The 22,854-nt window shown below is 61.0% G+C and overlaps 1 protein-coding gene across 4 annotated transcripts in view; it reads left to right on the forward strand.

Moving 5' to 3' along the window:
- LITAF (lipopolysaccharide induced TNF factor) overlaps window positions 1-22,854 on the forward strand; it is an 86,454-nt gene that overhangs the window by 42,931 nt on the left and 20,669 nt on the right. Inside the window, exon 1 of one of the 4 annotated variants that reach the window (XM_008257723.5) lies at window positions 12,873-12,983. The exons of 1 other annotated variant lie outside the window; for it this stretch is intronic. The gene's annotated coding sequence lies outside the window, so the exon portion shown is untranslated. Of the gene's footprint in view, window positions 1-12,872; window positions 12,984-18,303; window positions 18,453-20,652; window positions 20,976-22,854 lie in introns of those variants that run through there. 2 more of the 4 variants (XM_051847444.3, XM_051847446.3) reach the window with 2 other exon arrangements.

The following is a 22,854-nucleotide window of genomic DNA, read 5'->3' on the forward strand; positions in this document are numbered from 1 at the left end:
GGCTTTCAGCTCTGCCTTTCAAACAAACAACTCTTGTGACGAGGGAGGGGGTGGAAGTGGCAAGGAGGCTTAGCCTCTGAATTTGCACATGGCGTCTGTCGGCTGTGTGGGTGGGAGCGAGTGCCCGCAGGCTGAGGAAGCGGGGCTCGTGTCGGGGACAGCTGGGAGATGCTGGCCGGGGCTCGCAACCCTGCCTTCTGCGAGTGGAGCTGGCTGAACACGGGGCTCGGCTTCCCCGAGCGGAGAACTGGGGGGTGAGCCCGGGCAGCGCTCGTGCCAGGGGCGGGGCGTCCTCGTCAGCGGGATCGCAGGGGGCTCGGCCGGTCCCCCAGGGGGAGGCGTGGTCACACAGTCTGAGGGCCAGAACACACTTGGCCAAGCGGGTCCCACGGGACGGCGGGAACAACACGTGGCCGGGCGGAGGGGGCTGGGTGCACAGGCTGCTGTCAGACTGGGGCTTCTGCAGGGGTGGGGCCCAGGTCTCCCCGCCCACCCTCTTAGGTAGAGTTACAGACAGTGAGAGGGAGAGACAGAGAGAGAGGTCTTCCATCCGCTGGTTCACTCCCCAAATGGCCACAGCAGCTGGAGCTACGCCGATCCGGAGCCAGGAGCCTTCTTTGGGTCTCCCATGCTGGTGCAGGGACCCAAGCACTTGGGCCATCTTCTACTGCTTTCCCAGGCCACAGCAGAGAGCCAGATCGGAAGTGGAGCAGCCGGGACTAGAACCAATGTTTACCAGTGTCCATATGGGATGCCGGCACCGCAGGCAGAGGATTAGCCTACTGCACCACAGCGCTGGCCCCCTCCCGAGGTTTTATTACCCATAGCCCTCTTGGTCCTGGGCAGAGAGGAGTCCCTGGGCTGCTTTCCTCGGGGCGCGGCTGGGCCCACCCCTGAAGTCGCTGGGGTACAGCAAGATGGGGGAGGGGTGTGCAGTCCTGGGCTGCTTCCCAGCTGTGGCGTGCCTTCTGCAGAGGCTTTGCTTTGCTTGGGCCCCGTCTCGCATACACGTGCTGATTCCTGTCTCCCCCCGCCCCCTCCCCGGGCGTCATGAATGGGAAGGCAGCCCCGCAGAGATGTGCAGTGCGCATCCTGTGCAGCCGCCCTGAGGCTCCTGCGGGGGCCACAGGGACAGTCACTCTCCCTGTCCCTGTGGCTAGGGGTTGTGTCCCTGTGAGCACAGCCGTTGATCCCAGGTGGGCACAGGGCCCAGTGAACTGGTTCAGTCATGCGCCTTCTGCTGATGCCTTTGGGGAATGGGTGTTCTCTTTCCCCGGGACCACATATGTGGTGGGGATAAGCCCAGCCCAGCGCTCCCGGTGGCCATGCCTCCCCGGGGACCATGTTCGTGGTGGGGATAAGCCCAGCCCGGCGCTCCTGGTGGCCATGCCGGTGACCGGGACAGAGCCATGCCGGGACAGAGGTGCTTGTCTGCGAATGCTGCCATCAGACAGGAGATCAGAATCGAGAGATGGAGAGAGAGAAATTCCAAATGATAGCATTTGTGCTGCTGGATCCAGCCATGCCTGAAGCCCTCACCAGGGACTTCCTCATAATGGGAATCAGTAAAATCCCTTTGATGCGGATTTATGTCCTCGCAGCTCAGAGTCAGCTTAGTGACCCGGGACCATGTGACTGCTTGGCTCATGATGTGGATTAAGTGAACTAATGATACAGAAACGGCCGAGTTTGCACAGAGCTTTCCGGGCGCGCAGGAGAGGCAGAAGTCTGAGGTCGCCTCTGCCGTCTGCGCAGAATCAGTACAGGTGGGGTCCAGCTCCTCCGGACCCTACCCCCCACGTTTCTTTTCCCAAGGCCGGAGCGGCGGCTTGGGGTCTGCGAGCGTGCCTGTTTACCCTTCATCCCCTGACAGCCCTCCCAGATTTCAGCTGTGTCCCCCTGAGCAGGCTCACTGCCTGGGCCGCCTCCTCCAGGCTGTCCCCCGCCCGCGCCCCCAGGCTCCTGTGTGTCCCTCTGACCTCATCCCCTCTGCTTCTCACTCTGCGTGCCCCTCCTGGCGGGCCAGCCGCAGATGTGTCTGTTTTCTCTTGTTTAATCTGAGCTGGCAGCGGCAGCCTGGGGGATGTCCCTGGCATCTCTGGATCTTGGTTTCCCACCTGCACCCTGCAGGAGCCGGGACCAGGATCCCAGGGGATCCCGGAAGTCCCCCCGCCCCGGGGAGGAGAGGCGGGGAGGGCAGGAGCCGGCACACGGTGCGGGGTTTCGGGGAGCAGGTCCCTGCGGGCACGCGGGGCTGAGTATAGAACACGTGTCCAGGGCCGCATCCCCCGTGGGCTCTGGTGCTGCCCCGCACCTGCTCTCCCGTTCGCTGCAGACCCCACCGTTCCCTGGTGTCTGCCTTCCCCGCGGAGTTCGAGGGCGTGTGTGTGGCTGATTTCCCCATTCCCTCAAGGGTGGGGAGGGAGGTCTGTGCCTCCAGGGCCGCTTGCTTCTAACCACACTCGGCCGGGACCGCGTGGGCAGCCTCTCACCACGCGGGGAAGCGCCTGGCCCTTCATGTGATTGGGGCCCTGGGTTTTGTCCCCAAATGCTGCACGGGGAGCCTGGCGTGGGCCTGGGTTCTCTGCTTGCGGAAATGCCCCAGCCGCTGGGAAGCCGGGGTCGTGGACCACTGGGCGCAGGTGCAGGGAGAAGCCGGCCTGCCGTCTGCCCACAGCCCAGGAGACACTGCCGTCCCCTGGCGCCCAGGCGGGGCCAACAGCGTGGCCAGGAGGAGAGAGCGTCCATCCAGCAAGATCAGCACAGGACCCACAGGACCCCAGTCCACTTCGGATGTCGGATCCACGAGAGAGGGTTTTTCAGTCCAGGGTAGTTAGGGACAGACTGATGGCTCAAGGTTTACCTCGGGGGCGGGGCAGCCCACAGATGAGGCCCCTCCCCCTCAGGTTTTCCCTCCTCCTCCTCCTGCCTTAAATTTAGGATTTTTTTTTTTGACAGGCAGAGTGGACAGTGAGAGAGAGAGACAGAGAGAAAGGTCTTCCTTTGCCGTTGGTTCACCCTCCAATGGCCGCCACGGCCGGCGCGCTGCGGCCGGTGCACCGTGCTGATCCGATGGCAGGAGCCAGGTGCTTCTCCTGGTCTCCCATGGGGTGCAGGGCCCAAGTACTCGGGCCATCCTCCACTGCACTCCCTGGCCACAGCAGAGAGCTGGCCTGGAAGAGGGGCAACCGGGACAGAATCCGGCTCCCCGACCGGGACTAGAACCCGGTGTGCCGGCGCCGCAAGGCGGAGGATTAGCCTAGTGAGCCGCGGCGCCGGCCCTGCCTTATTAGATTTAGTTCATGGGGCTGGGGAGCTCTGGGCTGTCTCAGGACGGCCATTTGTGGCTGAGGTCATGGGTCGCGTCGGGAAGCTGTGTGCGCTGTCCACAGTTGAGTCCATCTGGGAGAGGCAGACTCGCTGGTCTGTGGAGTGCACAACCTGCTCGATCCCACAGGGCCGCCCTGCTCCCCCCGGGAGTTCTCCTGACTCCCGGTGACACCTTCCCTCTCCTCCCACGGGTTCCAGGAGAGCCACGGGCCGCCCCGCCATCTGCCGCAGGGGCTCGGCCGCGGGTGCCGGGAGCCAGGTCGGGACTTCCTGCCCGCCGTGTGTGTGTGTGTGTGTGTGTGTGTGTGTGTGTGTGTGCCTCCCCGGCTCTCACCCCCAGCCCCAGGCTGGCATAATTTTAGAAACTTCACAGAGGCTGCGCGGCTGGGCTCTTGGCCCAGCGCCTGGGGGGCCAGCCGGGTCTTTCCCGGCCCGTGGACAGAGCGCCTCTGTGCTCCGCGGGGCCGGCTTCTGAGGGGCCATTGTGTGTGGACGAGCTGCAGCACACTCGCCTCATTGTGGGGACCCCGCCGCCCCGGCCTGCCTGGCTGGATTATTTTGCAAGTCCGGTGCCAACTTCTCTGCGCCTCTCCCGAGGTCCCCTTAAGCCCCCAGGGGCGGTGAAGGCGGGGGGTGGGGAGGTAGCATGGGCTCAAGGGTCCCAGGGGTCAGCCGAGGTCTCAGAGCTGCAAGGTGGCTGTAGGGGGCGGGGCGGGGTTCCAGGAGCCCAAGGAGGGCGGCGTGGGGGTGTGGGGGAGCAGCCACACCTTTTTTTTCTTCTTCTTCCCAGGCTGGGCCAGGAGAGCCCAGGCTTTTCAGATTCCAAAGAATTGCCCGGTTCCCGGAACAGGCAGCCCGGAGACTTCTGGAACGCACTGACTCCCGCTTGGGACGCACTCGGAGGGCGAGTGTGGCTGGATGGGGGAACCAGGGATGGACCCGTTTTCTGGATTTGAAAACTGAGGCTCTGGGTGGCCATGCAGCTGCAGCCTACACCCTTGGGTCCCCTCAGTGCCAGTCTCTCTCCAAAACCAGTGCCACCGACATGCAGTTCAAGGCCACTGCGGAGCGGTGTGGCTGTCCACGGGGCTGCGGGTGGACGTTCTGTCCGCTTGCAGTTCCCGGCCCCCCACTTCCTGTCTCTGTGACTCAGCCTGTCCTAGACACTTCCTGTGGGTGGAGCCATGTCACCCGCAGCCTCCACGGCTGGCCGCTGTCACCCCCTGGCCATCGTTGTCTTTGCTAAAATCGCATTTGTTAGAGCAGGAGGGAGACAGAGAAACAGAGCCATCTCCCATCTGCTGGTTCACCCCCCAAATGCCTGGGACGCCCTCTGGGTGTCCCACGTGGGTGGCAGGGGCCCAGCTTGAAGGCAGGGATGCGGCAGCTTCCAGAATAGGGTGCAGAATGAGGCTCTGGAGCCAGACTGCCCGGTAAAGCCGCCCCCTGTGATGCCGGCATCCTGTGTGGGCACCAGTTCGAGTCCCGGCTGCTCCTCTTCCAATCCAGCTCTCTGCCATGGCCTGGGAAAGCAGTGGAAGATGGCCCAAGTCCTTGGGCCCCTGCACACGCATGGGAGACCCAGAAGAAGCTCCTGGCTCCTGGCTTCAGATTGGCGCAGCTCCAGCTGCTGTGGCCATCTGGGGAGTGAACCAGTGGATGGAAGATCCCTCTCTCTCTCTCTGTCTCTCTATCAAACTGCCTTTCAAATTAAATCCACCCGCATTATTTTCATAACGGCCCTGCTGTGAATGTTGGAAGACCCCTCGCGGCTGACGGGCGGCTGCTGGTGGCAGGGGCTCAGCGAGGTCGTGTGGCCAGGCTGGGAGTCAGGGGTGCTGCTGGAGCGGGGAGATGCCCCTGGCCGGGGTCCAGCGTGCAGCCCGCCAGGATCACAAGTTCCGGTAACACAGCAGGAAGGCTGTGGCCGGATGCTGCAGCCTGTGGTCAGTGGCCTGGGCTCCAGCCCAGCTTCGGCGTCCGTCGCTAGGTCCCTACCTGGGCCACATCAGCCCACCTTCCTGAGGTTCTCGCTTCTATAACACAGGGTTTGCAGTAATAGCTAGGGCTTCCCGTGTGAATGCCGGTTCGAGTCCCGGCTGCTCCAGTTCCCATGCGGTTCCTTGCTAATGTATCAGCAAAAGCAATAGAGGAGACCTGGAGGGAGCTCCTGGCTCCTGGCTTCAGCCTGGCCCAGCCCTGGCTGGTGCAGCCATTTGGGGAGTGAACCAGTGGATGGAAGATCTCTCTTTCCTGATCTCTCTGTCACTCTGCCTTGGAAATCAATCAATCAATCAAACAATCAATCCGTTAAAAAATAATGTCTGCCCATTGGGTTATTATAAACACTAACAGAGATACCACACATGAAACAAGCAAACAGTCATTCATTGGCTGTTGTCCCTCATACTCGGTTATTTCTACTAGTAGTTCTACATTAACTATTATTGTTTACCATAAGAAGACGTCCAGCCGGCGCCGCGGCTCACTAGGCTAATCCTCCGCCTAGCAGCGCCGGCACACCGGGTTCTAGTCCCAGTCAGGGCGCCGGATTCTGTCCCGGTTGCCCCTCTTCCAGGCCAGCCCTCTGCTGTGGCCAGGGAGTGCAGTGGAGGATGGCCCAAGTGCTTGGGCCCTGCACCCCATGGGAGACCAGGAGAAGCACCTGGCTCCTGCCATCGGATCAGCGCGGTGCGCCGGCTGCAGCGCACCGGCCGTGGCGGCCATTGGAGGGTGAACCAACGGCAAAGGAAGACCTTTCTCTCTGTCTCTCTCTCTCTCACTGTCCACTCTGCCTGTCAAAAAAAAAAAAAAAAAAAAAAAAAAAAAAAAAAAAAAAAAGACGTCCAGAAGTTTATATTCATTAACTTGGCCTCACCTCCTCCAAGAAGCCCTCCCTCACTGCCCCTCTCACTGCACCTAGGGCTCTGCACTGCCTTCTGCCCTTTTCCTGTTGACGGTTACCGACAATGGCATTTGGAGGCCTTGTCTAAGGCCTGCCTCTCCACTGACCTCAAAGTTAGTCTTGGCTACTGCTTGTTTTCCAAGGCCTGCTGTGGGTGCTGGCACCGGGTCATGATCCTTAAATATTGCTGTGTCACTGAGCACGGACAGAGCAGGTGCAGTCCGGGCACGTGAGCCAGGCCACTCCTCGGGGAGGGGGAGCAGCTGAGGGGTCTTTCGCAGGCTTCGATGGGGCCAGGGATGCTTGGTGAGGTCCCCGGACCCCAGTCCCGGGAGCTGTGCCAGGCGCCATCTGTCTTCACGCTGCTCGTGTCCAGGTGGGTGTGGGGGAGGCCAGCCCAGCCCTACCTGGAGGTGTGTGTCTACTCCACACGTCGTCACGTGGAGTGTGGCACCTGGCTCTCACCTGCTCAGTTCAGGGGTCAGCTCCTTGCTGGGTGTGGCCTTGACCAAGTCACTCCCACCCACGTGGGAGACCCGGATGGAGCTCCAGGCTCCTGGCTTCTGCCTGCTCCAGCCCCAGCCATCGCGGCCATCTGGGGAGCGAACCAGCAGGTGGAAGGTCCCTGTCTCTGTAACTCTGCCTTTCAAATAAATTAATCTTTAAAAAAAAAATAGAAAGAGAAGGTCTTTACAGAGCACCTGCTGTGTGCCACGCTGGCACTCAGCCCCAGGGTCGGCGACGCCGGCTGATAGCTGCTTGTTTTCAATAAACCAGATTTTTAAAAACCATGTTTATGAGGCTGTCAGGGAAACATAAGCTCAGGCTGGTGATGCGGGTGGAATTCGGGAATTCCTGTTCCCTTTTCTTGGCGTGTTGCACTTCTGTGGTTACACTCGTCAAGAAAGATTCCTTATCTCTCAAAGCTCCAAGTAGAATTTTCCAGATGAAGTGTTGCTGTGCTGTCAGGGGCTTGCTTCAGCGTCACTGAGACAGGAAAATCTAGTCCCCGAAAAGGTTTTCTGCAAAGAAGCGCTGGGGAGGGGTCAGGTGAGGCTGCCTCCTGCAGCGCCGGCATCCCATATGGACACCGGTTCGAGTCCCGGTTGTTCCACTTCCCATCCAGCTCCCAGCTAATGGGCTGGAAAAGCGGCAGAGGGTGGCCCAAGTGCTGGGGCCCTGCACCCAGGTGGGAGACCTGGATGGAGTTCCGGGCTGCTGGGGCGTTCTCCGTGGGGACAGTGTCGTCTGGCCCTGGGCGCGACTGTGAGGGTTCTCCGTCGGCCCAAAGCTGGGCGATTCTCTCTCCTCTCTCCTCCTCCCCTTCTCCGCCCTGCCCCAGCCGGGGTCTTCTCTTTTCCTTATTCTTTGTCTTCTTCCCTCTTTTCCCTCCTTCTTTCATCCTTTTTTTTTTTTTTTTTCGAAGACAGAGATACAGAGACAGACAGAAATCTCCGGTCCACGGGTTCTTGTCCCAGATGCCCGCAGTGGCTGGGGCAGGTTGGGCCAGGCTGAAGCCAGAAGCCCGGAGCTCCATCCAGGTCTCCACGTGGGTGGCGCGGGCCTGGACTGCTGCCTACCAGAATGTGCAGTAGCAGGAAGTTGGAGTCAGAAGTGGAGCCGGGGTGCTGGGTGCTCTGAAGTGGGACACAGGCGTCCCAAGTGGCCAGCGCCAGGCTGCTACGCGCTCTCCTCTTCTTCGCCCCCTCCTGCCTGCCCCAGGCAGTAGGGACGTGGGGCTGGGAGCAGGTGGGGCCCAGGGAGAGCCCTGGCCAGGCTCCTTTCTCTCTGGCCAGCCCTCCCGATGCATGCAGGGTCCTGCCTGGGACCGGAAGGGACAGCTTTTCAGCCGCGAGGAACCCCAGGCCACGTGGGGATCCCTGGGAGTCCCTAGAAGCAGGGCTGACACTGAGCTGTCCCCACCCACCCATGCGCACGCGCTCAGCATCCTGTCTGGGGCCATCATCTTACTGGAAGTCTGCCACCTGTCACAGCCCACCGGGCAGGTTCACGGCGCACCTGTCCACGCATGGGGGAAATGGGGCGGAAATGGGCGTCCTCCCAGATCTGCCTGGGCGATGCTGGGTCCAGGTTTTCCCGCGGCCGGGAGCCTTGGGGGCTGGTTCCAGCTGAAGGCTCCACCCGAGTGCCCGCGGGTGCCGTGGTGGCCCTGCTTCCGGTCCCATGACCACGGCCCATGTCCGAGACCCTGTCACCGGGGCAGACAGTGCCTTGGAAAGGCTGGGCCCCAGCCCTTTCGGGAATTTGCCCAAGGGAAGCAATCCTAAAAAAGGCAAAGAAAGGCCACAAGGGAGGCCACCGATTAAAATAGGAACAACTCGGGCGTGATGTGCGTGTGGCTCCCAGCGCGGGCAGGCACAGACAGGAGCCTGGCCAGCTGCAGCGCTGAGCTGTGGGTGTAACTGCCCCCCCCCCCCCCCGCTGAGCTGGGGCGGGCTCTGTGGTCTTCCAGCCACCCGCTGACACTGCCGCGTGCTGGGACATGTGACATGTGACACGCCGTGCCCCCACGCCTCTGCCAGTGCTTCACGGCTGAGACCCACGCACGTGCGTCACTCCTGACACTGGAAACTGACGTCTGCAGGCGCCCATCCTTGTCGGCCTGGGCCTGTGGGCTCCTGCCGGAAACGGACATGGGGAGGGAAACCCGAGGGTCCCCGTGAGGCCCCTGGGGACTCGGTCTCTCCCCATCAGGTGCCTGATGGCAGCTCGGCCAGCCAGAACCCCTTCCTGGACACGGAGGCAGGGATGTTTATTTTTCTAAGAGACTTTAAAAAGGCCTTTGTTTAAATGCAACAAATACATGCTTATTGTTTTCAAAGAAAAAAAGCCCCGAATTGCATCAAACAAAGCCATGTCTGCACCCCCCGCCCCTGGTTGGGCCACTCTTGGCCGTGCCTGGCTTTTCTTTTAGATTTTTTCCCATCAAGTGTTTCCAAAGTTTACTTTAGCCGCAGCTCCAGTGAAAAACAGGTTGTTCCCCGCGGCCTGGCGCCCGGACACGTGTGGATGAGCTCCGTAGGATGACCCTCGGGCGGCTCCGCACTCCCCTGGGCCGCCTCCTCCAGGCAGTCCCTTTGCATTCACGGAGAAGGGCGTCCGGACACGACCCTGGCACAGATCCCTCGTCTGTCACTTCCCGTGGTCGCACGGCTGCGTGTTGCACTGAGGGGGTCTTGCTAAGCTTCCTGGAACATTCCGGGCCCGCCCCTTCCTCCCAGCATGGCAGCCCCGGAGGGGGTTTCCAGGAGCTGCTGGTCCAGCTCCTGTGTGTGTGTGCGTGTGTGTGTGTGCATGTGTGTGTATAAGTTTGTGTGTGTGGATGTGTGTATGTAGAAGTGTTTGTGTGTGTGCATGTGTGTGGATTGTGTGAATGTGTGTGGATGTGTTTGTATGTGGGTTTGTGTGTATGTATGTTTGTGTGTGTGTGTGTGGGTTTGTGTGTATGGATATGTGTGTGTATGAGTTTGTTCGTGTGTATGCGTGTGTGTGGATATGCGTGTGGATGAGTTTGTGGGTGTGTGGATGTGTGTATGAGTTTGTGCGTGTGTGTGTGTATGTGAATGTATGTTTGTGCTTGTGTGTTTGAATGTGTGTATGGGTGTGTGTATGAGTTTGTGCCTGGGTGTGTATGTATGTATGTTTGTATGTGTGTATGTGTTTGTGTGTGTATGTGTGTATGGATGTGTGTATGAGTTTGTGCGTGTGTGTGTATGTGTGAATGTATATTTGTGCGTGTGTGTGTGGATGTGTGTGTATGTGTGTTTGTGCATGTGTGTGTATGTATGTTTGTGTGTGTGGATGTGCTTGTCTTTGTGGATTTGTGTGTGTGTGTGGATGTGTGTGGTAATTTATTCGAGAGGTGGAGGTTGAGAGAGACAGAGTGTGTGAGTGACTGAGCGAAGGAGATTGCTCCCATCTGCTGCTCCACACCCCCCCACCAGTGCCCACAGGGGTCCCAGGCCAGGCTGAGGGCCCAGGCGGGGAGGCAGGAATGCGATCCGCTTCTCCCATTACTTGAACCATTGCCACGGCGCCCAGGGTGCACTGGCAGGAAGCTGGAGTCTCGAACCCAAGCCAGGAATCAACCCCGGGCATGGGTGAGGAGGGGGCATGGGTGTCTTCACTGCTGGCTCAAACCCCTGCTCCCAGCTCCTTCTGTTCTTTTTTTTTTTTTTTAATTTATTTTATTTTTTTTTTTAAATTTTTTGACAGGCAGAGTGGACAGTGAGAGAGAGAGACAGAGAGAAAGGTCTTCCTTTTGCCGTTGGTTCACCCTCTAATGGCCGCCGAGGCCGGCGCGCTGCGGCCGGCGCACCGCGCTGATCCGATGGCAGGAGCCAGGAGCCAGGTGCTTTTCCTGGTCTCCCATGGGGTGCAGGGCCCAAGCACCTGGGCCATCCTCCACTGCACTCCCTGGCCACAGCAGAGGGCTGGCCTGGAAGAGGGGCAACCGGGACAGAATCCGGCGCCCCAACCGGGACTAGAACCCGGTGTGCCGGCGCCGCAAGGCGGAGGATTAGCCTAGTGAGCCGCGGCGCCGGCCTCCTTCTGTTCTAACAAGGATTAGTTTTATTTATCTGCAAGGCAGGGTGACGGAGAGGGGAAGATGGGGAGAGAAGATCTATCCACTGCCCACTCCCCACGTGGCCACAGCAGCCAGGGCTGGGCCAGGCTGAAGCCGGGAGCCGGGAGCTCCATCCAGGTCTCCCACATGGGTGCGGGGGCCAAGCTCCTGGGCCACCCTCCGCTGCCTTCCCCAGCTCATCAGCAGGAAGCTGGCTGGGAAGTGGAGCAGCCGGCGGACTGGAAGCAGCACTCGCTCGTACGGAACGCAACGTCAGTGTCAGTGTCGCAGGGGGCGGCTGAGCCGCTGGGCCACAGACCCATCCCCCCACTGTTTCATAATGGCCTTTGGTGCTGTCTCCACTGCCGGCTGTCAGGAGCCTGGTCACGTGAACAGCCCGTCAGTGCCGAGGTTCAAGGACATGTGCAGTGCCTCCCCCGCGCGGAATTCCCCCCACACGTCCTGGATGCACCTGGGACTGCCCAGGCCTGGGTTCCTGGATGGGTGACAGGGACGCCAGGGCACCTGCTGCTTCCAAGACCCGCGGCGCTGTTTCTGTTTGGTTTCACAACCTGCTTATGATGCCGGGAAAAGCCTGCCTGCGATTTAGAAACAAACTGGGCCCCGGTCACTTCTCCTTTCTGCTCCTCGGCTTCTGCCTGTGTCAATGGAGGGCTTGGGGCCTCTGATGTCCGGGCTCTTCCCTTGCTGCCCGGCCCTGGGGACTTGCTGGTTGTCCTGCTTGGCCAGTGAGTTCTCTGACACGGACCTGCCGCGGGTCTGGCTGGGGGATGCGTCTCCGTTCATGAGATGAGAACCGTACCAGCTTCTAGGGGAGAAGACTTGAGAAAGAGCCTGGTTGGTGCAGCAGTTAAGATACTGCCCGGAGGCCAGAGTTGCGGCACCGTAGGTTAAGTCTCCACTTGTGACCGGGGCATCCCGTGTCGGAGTGCAGGCTCTACCTCCCAACCACTCCCTGCTAATGCACCTGGGAAAGCAGCGAGAGGTGCCCAAGTACTTGGGCCCCTGCACCCACATGGGAGACTCGGATGGAGTTCCTGGCTCCTGGCTTCAGCCTGGCCCAGACCTGGCTGTTGCAGGATTTGGGGGAATCAATCAACAGACAGAAGATCTCTCTCTGTCTCTCTCTCTCTGTGTAATTGCCTTTCAAATAAATAAATTGAAAAAAGAGAGAAAGAGAGAGAGGGAAGTCCCAGAGGGGAGGAGTTCCCAAGGTTCCTTTGCACTTTGGTGTCTCATTGTGGTGGCCCCCAGGTGTTTAATTGGGGGGGCAGCCTCGCTCTCAGCAGGGCAGGTCAGTGGGAAGGGGAGCCGGCACATTCGCCCTCCTCGTGGGACACCCCGTGGGGACCAAGGCTTTCTGGATGGCACTGTGGGCTTGGAGGCAGGTGTGCGTGCCGTCCTTGTTCACTTACTCCTGGGCCAGGTGTGGGCTACGTGTCTGGGACACCTCAGTGACCTGCACACAGGAGCCCTGCCTTCCCGCAGCTGCCAGTCTAGGTGGTAGTGGGGGGGACAGATGTGGGGTAACAGCCGGGATGTAGTTGTCTCAGAGGTGATAAGACAAGGGGGTGAGGGACACGGGGTGCAGCTTCAGATACTGCTAGGGTGCCCGGGGGGTTGCTTCAAAAGGTGATGTTCACGCGGAGGCTTGCTAGAAGGCGCGAGCCATGGCGACACCTGGGCTGCCAGGAGGAGCAGTCAGTGCAAGGGTCCTGGGGCAGGTGCAGGAGCAGCAGCGAGGCCTGGAGGGTGATTGGAGATGGGGGCAGAGAAGAACCAGGGCTCACATCATGTCGGGGCCCAGAGGCTTCTGATGCCTTTCTAGACCGGGGAAACTGAGTCAGGAGCTCAGGAAGGGGTGCTGGTGGTTGGTGTCGTTAGTATGTTTGCTGTCTGGGACCATTTTCCTATCAGGGAGCTGTGTGGCTACGGCTAACAGCTCCAGCAGGAAGCAGACGGGTCCTGCCAAGAGCTGCTCCTGCCGGGGGCGGGAGGGGGTGGGGTGGTGGTGGTTTGTTCTGGTGGAAGGGAAGCTACCAGCAAACAGCAACCCAGTGATAGCTGTGTGCCGGAGCCCTCCCTTCTCAGGTTCACACAATTGCCAAGGCCACGCCGGGAAGGTAGAATGCCGGGAAGGTAGGACGCGGAGGGAAAGGGAGGTGTCTGCGAGGGAGGGGCCGACCGGCGGCCTGCGGCTGGGAATGGAACCAGCGGGGCTCGCGACTCCCATGCCATCACTTAGACGGCTTCCGGGAGGCAGAGGGGGCTCCCCGCCCCCCAGACCCTCAGCAGGTTGGGCAATCCAGGGCCTTCCCCGCACCCCCAGCCCCATCTGAGCTTCTCCTCCTGGCCCCGGGAAGAGAAACTGACCTTGAACTTCAGGGGCCAGCAGCTGCTGCCGGGCGCCCCGGAGCTGATGGACAAACACTGGTGTTTGGGTTCAAATTCCAGGAAACACAGACAGCCCAGCAGGGGAGCCAAGCCCAGAGGAGGGCACGTGGGAAGGTGGCTCCTTGGCTTGCGGGTGCCCTAAGCAAGGCTGGCCAGAGGGGCCGAGAGGCAGGGACGGGGCGGCCTCAGCTGTCTAACAGGGGTCAGCCTGGGGGAAGTCAGCTGACCGCTCACTTGGCCCCCGGGGCAACTGCCGCTTCCTGGCCTGTGGGTTGGGGCTCCAGATGCGTGTGCGGGCTGCGGGCCAAGGCTCTGAAGGGCCCAAAGGCCTGGAGCGCTCTGAGCTTCGCACCTGGAGCCTCCCAGCCTGGGTTCGGACCTCTGGGCCCCTGCGGCCACATCTGCAGACTTCCCAGTCGCCCTGACGGTGCTGACCGGGTGACTCTGCTCCTGCTCGGCCCCACCCCCCCTGCCCAGCTCATGGAATGTGGGGCCGGGTGAGGGGGTGGGGTCTGGGCCAAGTACAGCCAGAGCACCCCGCCCCCTGCCCCAGGAGGGTTCCTAAGTCACAGGTAGTTGATTAATTGTTCAGGATGCACCAGTGAGGGGGTGGAAAAGCCTGAAGCGGCCGGACACGGTTGAAATCTCATTTCTAGTCCTGTTCTCGCCGCGTCCCCTGGGTCTGCTGCTTAACCTCTCTGGGCACTCAGTGTCCTGGTCGGTGGAGCAGGTGCGTTGTGGCCAGAAGGAAGCCAGGTGAGGAGCCCCACCCCCCCCCCCCAACGCTCGCTTCTGCTTCCTGCCCCTGACCTTGGCCTCCCGCCTCCCCCTCCACTGGGACCCAGGCACTTTATGTTAAACAGAAACACAGGTGCACAGAGGACCCCCGGGCCCACTGGAGGATCCGTGGCTGTCACGGGTAAGGGGGTCAGGCCTCTGTCCAGAGGACACAATGTCCCCAGAGAGGGGAATTCCCCACCGGGCAGAGGGCCGTGTGCTTGGGCCTGGTGAGGACAGAGGCGTCCTGGGCCAGTCTCCCGCAGCTCTCAGGAGCTCACCTGGCCTCCAGCTGGCGCACTGGGTGCCGGTGGCCATGGATGGTGCCTCACCAGAAGCAGCAGGCCCAGGGGGTCGTGAAGTTCGCCGTGCCGTATTCTGGCTCGGTGACAGTCTGTGGCCTTGGGACACACCCACCCGCAACCATTCTTGGCTGTGTATCTGTCGCTCGGGCTGAACCGGGCATCCTGTCTGCCAGTTTACCCGAGCACACTCCCTTTTAGCTCCATCTTGGCGGCCCCAGGAAAAAGGACTGGGCCAGGGCCAAGGCCAGGGGCAGCCCCGGCAGGCCTCTTGCCCTCCTGGCCTCAGTCTCGCCCTGTGCAAAGGCAGTGGTCAGAATCTCTGTAGCAGGAGCACTTTCCGGAATGAAGGGAGTGGGGCGGGCACATGTTTTGGAAATAGAAAGCTATTGTGGAAACATTGGTCACCAGCATTGGGTGTTAACGTAGCACCTTCCATGGAGGCTGTTTGTACCAACTGGGTCCTTTTATTTAAGATTTATTTATTGGTTTCAATGTCAGAGAGAGAGGGGTGGCTTCTGTTTGCTGGTTCATTCTCCAAATGGCCACAGTCGCTGGGCCTCAGCCACACTGAAGCCAGGAACCCAGAACTCCATCGAAAGCGGCAGGGGCCCAAGCACTTGGGCCGTCCATCTTCTGCTGCTTTTGCCAGGCCGTTAGCAGGGAGCTGGGTCAGAGGTGGAGCAGCCGGGATTTGAACCGGTGCTCATATGGGACGCTTTACCTGCCCCCACACAACGTGGGCCCCAATCACTTGTTTCTTTTTCTTTTTAAAGTTTTATTTTATTTGAAATCCAGAGTTACACACACAGAGAGAGAGAGAGAGAGAATCTTCCGTCTGCTGGTTCACGCCCCAATTGGCTGCAACGGCTAGAGCTGTGCTGATTGGAAGCCAGGAGCTTCCTCTGGGTCTCCCATGTGGGTGCAGGGGCCCAAGCACTTGGACCATCCTCTACTGCTTTCCCAGGCCATAGCAGAGAGCTGGATTGGAAGTGGAGCAGCTGGGACTTGAACCGGCGCCCTTATGAGAGGCTGGCACTGCAGGCGGTGGCTTTCCCCACTACGCCACAGCGCTGGCCCCCTCACTTGTTTCTTGATGGGCATTCAAGGGAGTTCTACCTGTGACTGCTGTGAATAAGGCTACATACCTGTACACACTTGTTTAAATGTTTGTTTTCGATCTTTGGATACATTTTTTCAATCTTGGGAACCTGAATCAGTCCTTTGCCCATTTTAAGGCTGGTCTAACCGAATCTTTCATTGTGGTGGAGTGGGCCTAAGTGACATACAGCAGGTCAGCGGTTCTCTGGACCACGGTGGTGTCAAGTTCATTCATGATGTGATGGAACTGGCACAACTGTCCGTTCCCAGCAGCCACGTCTGTCTGGTCTTTCTTCTTTTTAAAGATTTATTTGAAAGAGAGAGAGAGAGAGAGAGATATCTTCCATGTGCTGGTTCATTCCCCAGATGGCTGCAACACCCAGGGCTGGGCCAGGCTGGAGCCGGGAGCCTGGTGCTCCATCTGGGTCTCCCCCGTGGGCAGCAGGGTCCAGGCACGTGGGCCATCTTCTGCTGCTTTCCCAGGCGCATCAGCAAGGACCTGGATGGGCAGTTGTAAGGAGCAGAAATTCAACAGCTGCACCAGAATACCAACAAGAACTAGGCTGACACAGGTGATCCGCAGGGACTGGATATGAACCTCCCGTGGCCTGCACACACCCTCCTCGGGACCTCCTTGGCCTTACACTGACCCCTAAGTGTGTATATAAACTGCAGGCCAGAGAGGCCCAGGGAGACGCCAAACAGACTCTCGCGAGAGCGGCAGGGCAAAAGGCCCAGCTTGACCATTGCTCTCAGACCTTCCTGCAAGAGTGCTCTCCCAGCCAGCCCTGCACCTGCCCGACGCCGAGGCTCTGAGCTCTTCCCAGCTGAGGGTCTACTCGCCCTTGGAGACCTGCATTCCCCCGCTCAGAGGCACCACGCGTGCCGACGCTGTGAGAATCCACCCTCTGTGGCTAAGACAGGAGCGCCGGGGGTACTTCGGGAACCTTGGGTGGTCAGTTTGCCCAGTGCGTTGTGTGAATTAGAATGTGTGACTTCCCCACTGCGTAATAAAATCCTTACTGGAACCAACACAGCCTTGGTGCTGTTACTACACTCAAGACAGAAGTGGAGCAGCTGGGACTCAAACCAGCGCTCATAAGGGATGCCGGCATCACAGGCAGTGCCTTAAGCCGCTGTACCACAGTGACAGCCCCTCTGTCTCGGAGCCAGGAGCTTCTTCCGGGTCTCCCACGCAGGTGCGGGGGCCCAAGGACTTGGGCCATCTTCTACTGCTTTCCCAGGCCACAGCAGCGAGCTGGATCGGAGGTGGAGAAGCCGAGACTCGAACCAGCACCCATATGGGATGCCGGCACTGCAGGCGGCGGCTTTACCTGCTATGCCACAGCGCCGGCCCCAAGTGTCCATTTCTTAACGGTGTAGTCTGTTTTCTTGTTTTTGGGTTGGAAAAGGTCTTTCCACAGTCTGGATACCAGGCGCTCATTAGATACACGACTCGCACGGATCTCCTCCCATTCCCTGGTCTGTCTTCCTTCCTGAGAGCCACACACACAGCACTTCCGCATCCAGACTTTCACCACCCAGGGTGATGTCAGCCATGTCCGCCGCAGGGTGCTCCTGGCAAACGCCTTCTATTCCTTGCGTAGCAGCTTCGGGTTGGAGATTCAGGGTCTGCAATTTTGGGGAGATTAAGGGAGAGTTCTGCAGCTCTCCCCATCTGTGAGCGCAGGCTGCGGTGTGGCGGGTGTTCAGGGGGAGAAAAAGGGAGCCGGCCCCTGGGGGAGACAGGAAGCTGAGGCAGCAGTGTGTAAGTCGGGACACTGAGGTCTGCGACGGTTGTTCTGTTGCAAGGAGGGGAGAAGAAGCAAGCATTGGCAGGGTTGTTTCTTGGGATCTTCTGCGGGTCTCCTGGACTCAGCCAGGGTCTCCCGTACCTCTCCTTGCAGCCTGAGGTTGGAGAACGCAGGTGGGCAGCTGGGCCTAAGCCACTCCTGTTTATTTCCGGAACAGTGGAAGGTGGCACCCACTAATTCCATCTACCTCGGGCACCGTGGTAAAGCCACCGACGGCAGGGCTGTTTCCAGCCCCCGCTGCTCCACTTCCGATCCTGTTTCCTGCTCATGGTCCCGGGAAAAGCAGCAGGAGATGGCCCAAGTGCTTGGGGCCCTGCACCCCACCGCCCGCGTCGTGGGGACCCAGAAGAAGCTCCTGGCTCCAGCCTGGCCACTGCGGCCATCTGGAGAGTGGGCTCCCTCTCTGTAATCTTTGAAAATCAATCAATACATCATAAAACAAGAAGAAGAATCTACCAGGCAACTTCCCACACTTGCCACCACTTGGAGGCCCAGGTTAGGGAAGCAGGGCGGGCAGCCGTCCCCTGGGTCTGGACCAGCTCTGTGAGTCCGCCGGGCATCGGGCAGGCCCCCTGCCCACGGCCAGGACTCGGTCATGCCCTGGAGAGCCGTCCCGGAGAGCCCTGCCGGAGCCGGCACCCACTCAGGGGCAGATGTGGGAGCAGGAGTGACCCACTCCAGGGCTCCCTGTGATGGGAGAGGCCAACCCGGGGCGGCGCAGGGAGGCTTCGCGCAGATCCGTGGCCCGCCCTTCGGCCCCATGAGCTCGGAGGCCGAGCCCACAGAGGGTGGGCGGCCGGGCTGTGCCCGCACGCACAAACCCGAGAGCGGGGGGGGCCAGGGACCGCCCCCCAGGCGGCGGCGAGCGCCAGGGGCGGGGGTCTGCGGGCTCGAGGTAGGTGGTCCGCCAGGCCGGCAGGTGGGGCGCCCGGGGGGTCGGAAACCCGGGGGGCGGGCGGTCGGGACTCCGGGCGGTCGCGCGTGCCAGGGCCGTATCGGGCAGGAGAGACGCCGGCGGTGGGCTCCGGGGCCCCCGATGGACCCTGGGGTAGAGGGGCCGCGGCGGGTGCGCGCGCGCGACGGTGGGAGGTGCCGGAAGCCCGGGTGGCGGCCCCGCCCCCGGCCCGGGCCCCGCCCCCGGCCCGCCTCCCACCGCCCACTCCGCCGCCCGCCGGCTCCTGCGGCTCAGACCTCCCGGCTCGGCAGGCGCGCGGGCGGCGGTAAGTGCGGCGCGGGTGGCTGCCGGGCCTGGGGTGAGGGTTGTTGGGGCGGCGGGGCCGGGGAGGCAGGGCCCTGCGGCACCCGCACCTGCCGCAAGGCCCTGGACCCGGCGCCCTGGCTCGGGGGCCCCCGGGGTCCGTCGGGCGGGCGTGGGCGTTGGGCCGCGGGGCAGCTTGGGCTCGGCTGCTGGCCTGGCAGCGGCGAGTGGCCCGCATCCCCACGCTGGGAGAGGGCGCCCCGGGGTTTTGCAGGAAAAGGCGCGCTTCGCCGCCGTGGCCGCGGAGCCCGAAGTTGAATCTCCCAGAACCGACACCTGGGGGTTCGGAAACAAAGACGAAACCCACTGCGTTTCCGTAGTTCCCGGGGGTCCCACGCGGGATCCGGGACCACCCCCAGCAGCTGCCTCTGTGGACCCTCGCGGGCTCAGGTGCCCGGAGAGGCGAGAGTCGGGGTCACTGCGTCGCGGGGTGGGCGCGGGGCAGCGCAGGGGCCCACCGATGGCCGGACGCAGCAGGTCCCGCCGCAGATGCCGCCCGATGCGTGGTAGATGCGGGACGGGCGCGGGACCGACGGCCCTCCCCGCGGCTTCCTAGGTCAGGGCTTTGCTGTCAGCGCAGTGGTCCTGTTTCGCCAGCCGCCTGGGCAGAGTCGGGGTGGGGGTGGGGAGTGGGCGTGTGCGGCACGGGCCGCGCTCCCGGGATCCGGCCGGCTGGATCTTTTTGAATGATTTCCTGGTTGTTTTTGTGCTTCCGGAGAATGGTGCTGGTGGCGCTGGCTGCCGGACTGAGCTGTGTGGGTGGATGGGAAGTCCAGTTTCTGGAATGCGCAGAGCCTCCTGGGTGCCTGCGGGTCCTCCCCTGGGGCCCCTCTGCGCTGTTGCTGCTGGGTCCGGGGAGGGGGGGGGGGCTCCTTCCAGGAGAGGTCTGATTTGTAGCAGCCGGTGTTGGACCGGCCGCCTGCCCACCGACTCCTGCCTTCCCGGAGCAGCCCAGATGCTGTAGAGAGAGGTGCGGGCTGCTGTCTGGCCCTCCTCCAGTGTTCGGTTTTATCAGCTGCATCAGGAACAGAGGGTGTGGGACTTGCTCTGCCCGGCATGGAACGCCCCTTGTGCCTTTGGCTTTCGCAGCCAGCCTGCTCCGGCCCTCGGATCTAAATGTGCACCAAACGAGAAGCCTGGGAGATGCCCGCCTTCCCTGCCACTCTAAGGCGTCCCTAAGGGCTGCTTGCATTCACGTTTGAAGAGTTCCCCCCGGCTGCATTGTTACCGCGGGTTTAGTGACTCAGGGACTGCTCTCAGGTTCGGCGTCGGTTTCTCTGTCTCTCAAACACTAGGTTGAGATCATCAGCTGTGTTGGGCGCATCCATTTGTCTTTGTTCCTTCTTCCCCGCTTGGTTGGGCTGGTGCCTGTGCAGGAGCAATGGCTCCCGGCCCCGAGGGGCTCACGCCAGGGGTGGGCAGGGGAGGCCAGGGCTGGGCACTGCCCTGGTAACTGTGGAAGGTGCTTGGGAGGAGTGGAAAGCCGGGAGCCAGGTGAGTCGGGGAAGCTTCGTGGGGAAGGTGAGGCTTGGCCCTGTGGCGGGAGGGGCACGTGGAGGGGTTCAAGCAAGCAGAGGGCCCTGGGTGGGGTGGGGGGGAGGCGGAGTGCGGAGGAGGTGCAGACAGGCCCAGGTTGAGGACTGAGTGAGGGGCACCCGCAGGGAGACGCTTTCTGCGCAGGTTCAGTTCTCAAGAAGGGAACAGCCTAGGCTTCGCCCCGTTGATCCGAGACACTGTCCGTCCCACTGGGAGAGCGGGCAGGCGTCCGTCTCGGGCTCAGAGAGGAATGTCCGCAGAGCCGCAGTGAGAGTGGAAGCAGCCGGTCCCTAAGAGGAAGTCCTAGAGACTTGGCACTGCGCCTGGGCCTCTGTTTGTTTTTCCTTTTGCTGTCCTGAACATATAGCCCAGGGAGCCAGGTAAACAGAGCTCCTGAACACTGTGTGCACGGACACACACAGCCCCTTTGGCCAGCCGGGGCCTGTTCTGGACCTGATGCGTGTTTCCTGGGTCCTCGCGGTTTCGTGTTACTGTTTGTAGTGGGTGGAGTTGTTTCTAGAAATGTGTTTGATTTTACAGGGTTCGCAGGGGTGGACGGCTCTGTTTCCTCATTCTCATAAGGTCCACATTACGAAAGGCTAACCAGAGAGAAGCCTGACACTTCATTTCGTCTGCGGTTCAGGCTAGTGTTGGTGGCACCCAGAGGACCTGGGTTCCACTCCCAGCTCTGGCTCCTGACTCCCGCCTCCCACCGGGGCAGACCGTGGGAGGTTGCAGGGGACAGGGTTCCTGCCATACGCCTGGGAGACCTGGGTTGTGTTCCTGGCTCCTGCCCTGCACCAACCCCATCCGTTCCTGGCCTTCGGGAAGTGGACCAGCGGCTGGGAGGTCTCTCTGCCACTCTGGGTGACACGGGGGACCCAGGGAAGAGAGTGCACTTCCACGTTTAGGCTTGATGGGTGTGAACAGACAGCTGTGCAGAGCTGTGGTGAGTCCAGGGGGTGTGAGCTAATGGTGGTGGACTCGGAGGACCGCAGCGCCCCTCGGCTGTTCCCCTTCCTGTGGCCTCCTCGCGCCGCACCCCTTCCTCTTGCAAAGGGCAGAAGCGCTGGGAATGAGGAACTTGGGGTGCAGTCTCAGAGTGGTGCCGTGTGTCCCCAAGGCCGGGACAGTGAGATCACTGCTTTGAGCCTCAGTGGCTGGTTTGGGGAGCGGGGTCCTGGGCTGGCTGACTGCGGTGATGAAAAGGGAACTGGAGTTTCTGCGAGCAGCCCCCCCCCCGGGGGGTGGTCCAAGGCTTTGCTGCTGGGGCCTTCCGGGTCCTGTTCAAAGTCCTTGCGCTGGCGTGCCTTGCTCTGGGAGGTCTGAGCCCCGGCAGGTGGAAGGCCGGGTGGAGAAGGTACCTGGGTGCTGCCTGTTCTCTCACTGCGGTGGGGCGTAGGATCCACAGGCTGGGGCGTCTGAGAAAGGGACCATGGGAAGTTCCGCCACGCAGCCCTGGGGTTTGGACTTGACCGTGTTCCCCAGGTGTGTTCGAGCTGAGCATTGCCTTGCCTTAATGTTTGAGAGGCAGAGTTACAGACAGACAGAGGGAAAGGCAGAGAGAAAGGTCTTCTGTCTGCTGGTTCACTCCCCAGATGGCCACAGCGGCCGGAGCTGCGCCGATCTGAAGCCAGGAGCCATGAGCTTCTTCCGGGTCTCGCATGCGGGTGCAGGGGCCCAAGCACTTTGACCCATCTTGTACTGCATTCCCAGGCCATGGCAGAGAAGAGCAGCCAGGACTCGAACCGGCACCCATAGGGGATGGGACGGATGCTTAGCCCACCACGCCACAGTGCCGGGCCCCGTTGCCTTAATCTTGCGTCCAGTGAGGTTGCTCATAGACAAGTGTGCTGATTCCTAAGATTTTGTATTGAAAAGTAGTGGTGTGGCAGAAAGTGTGGAAGCTAAGAGCATCGGGCCCAGCATAAAGCCCAGACACCGCCCCGGCCGGCCCTCCAACTTGGGGGCTGTCGTCTGTGCTTGTGCCTGTTTTCTCCGGCCCTTGTGGTGTTTTGCCAAAACCCTTCATTCAAGCGGCACCCCGGAATGCGGCCATGCGGGGAGTCCAATGGAAATGCTTTTCCTGCCGCAGATCCGTAACTTGGAGCTGGGTCTGAACCTGGTGCTGGCATGTGGGAGCTTCGCCGTGGGGGACAGAGGGCCCCTGAAGACGCAGGCTGACATCACAGGATGAAACTGGTCGGCCCCGGGCTCGCTCCCTGGTGGATTTCACTCTGTGTGCCCCCACCCCGCCCCTGCCGCCGAGGAATGCTAACGTGGAATTTTTTAGTTTCTGCCATCCTTTCTCAGAGAGAACTGGAGGCCTCAGTGCCCTCTCACTGTGTCCAAATCCTTTCTTAAGATTTCAGAAGCACCATTGAGGGGCGGGTCTTTGGCATGCAGTCCAGCTGCCCGCTTCCCCATCCGGGTCCCGGGGTCGGACTCCCAGCGCTGCTTCCTGGCCAGCTCCTTGCTAACGCCCCTGGCAAGGCAGCCGAAGATGGCCCAGGTCCCTGGGCTCCCGGAGGAGTTCCTGGCTGTCGTGGGCGTTTGGGGAGTGAGTGAACGCTCCCTTTCTGTCTTTTTGTAAAAAACATTCACCGGGGCCATTTTCTAGCACTTTGTGCAGGTTAAATTTCAATACAACAAAAAGGCGTTGTGAAATCTTTGTATTTTGAGGAAGGCCTGCGGGTAGCCCTTAGTCAAAGATTTTTAAGCAGTCTTCTTCGCCTTAATAGTTAATAAACACTCAGGACAGTGCCTTAGGGCTGACAGCAGTGAGCCTCCTAGAAGGTTTCCTCTGGCCCCCGAGGCTGGTTGTGTTT

The sequence above is a fragment of the Oryctolagus cuniculus genome, chromosome 19 (genome assembly GCF_051225735.1).
Source record: "Oryctolagus cuniculus isolate XC-2025 breed Fujian yellow rabbit chromosome 19, ASM5122573v1, whole genome shotgun sequence".
NCBI lineage: Eukaryota > Metazoa > Chordata > Mammalia > Lagomorpha > Leporidae > Oryctolagus > Oryctolagus cuniculus.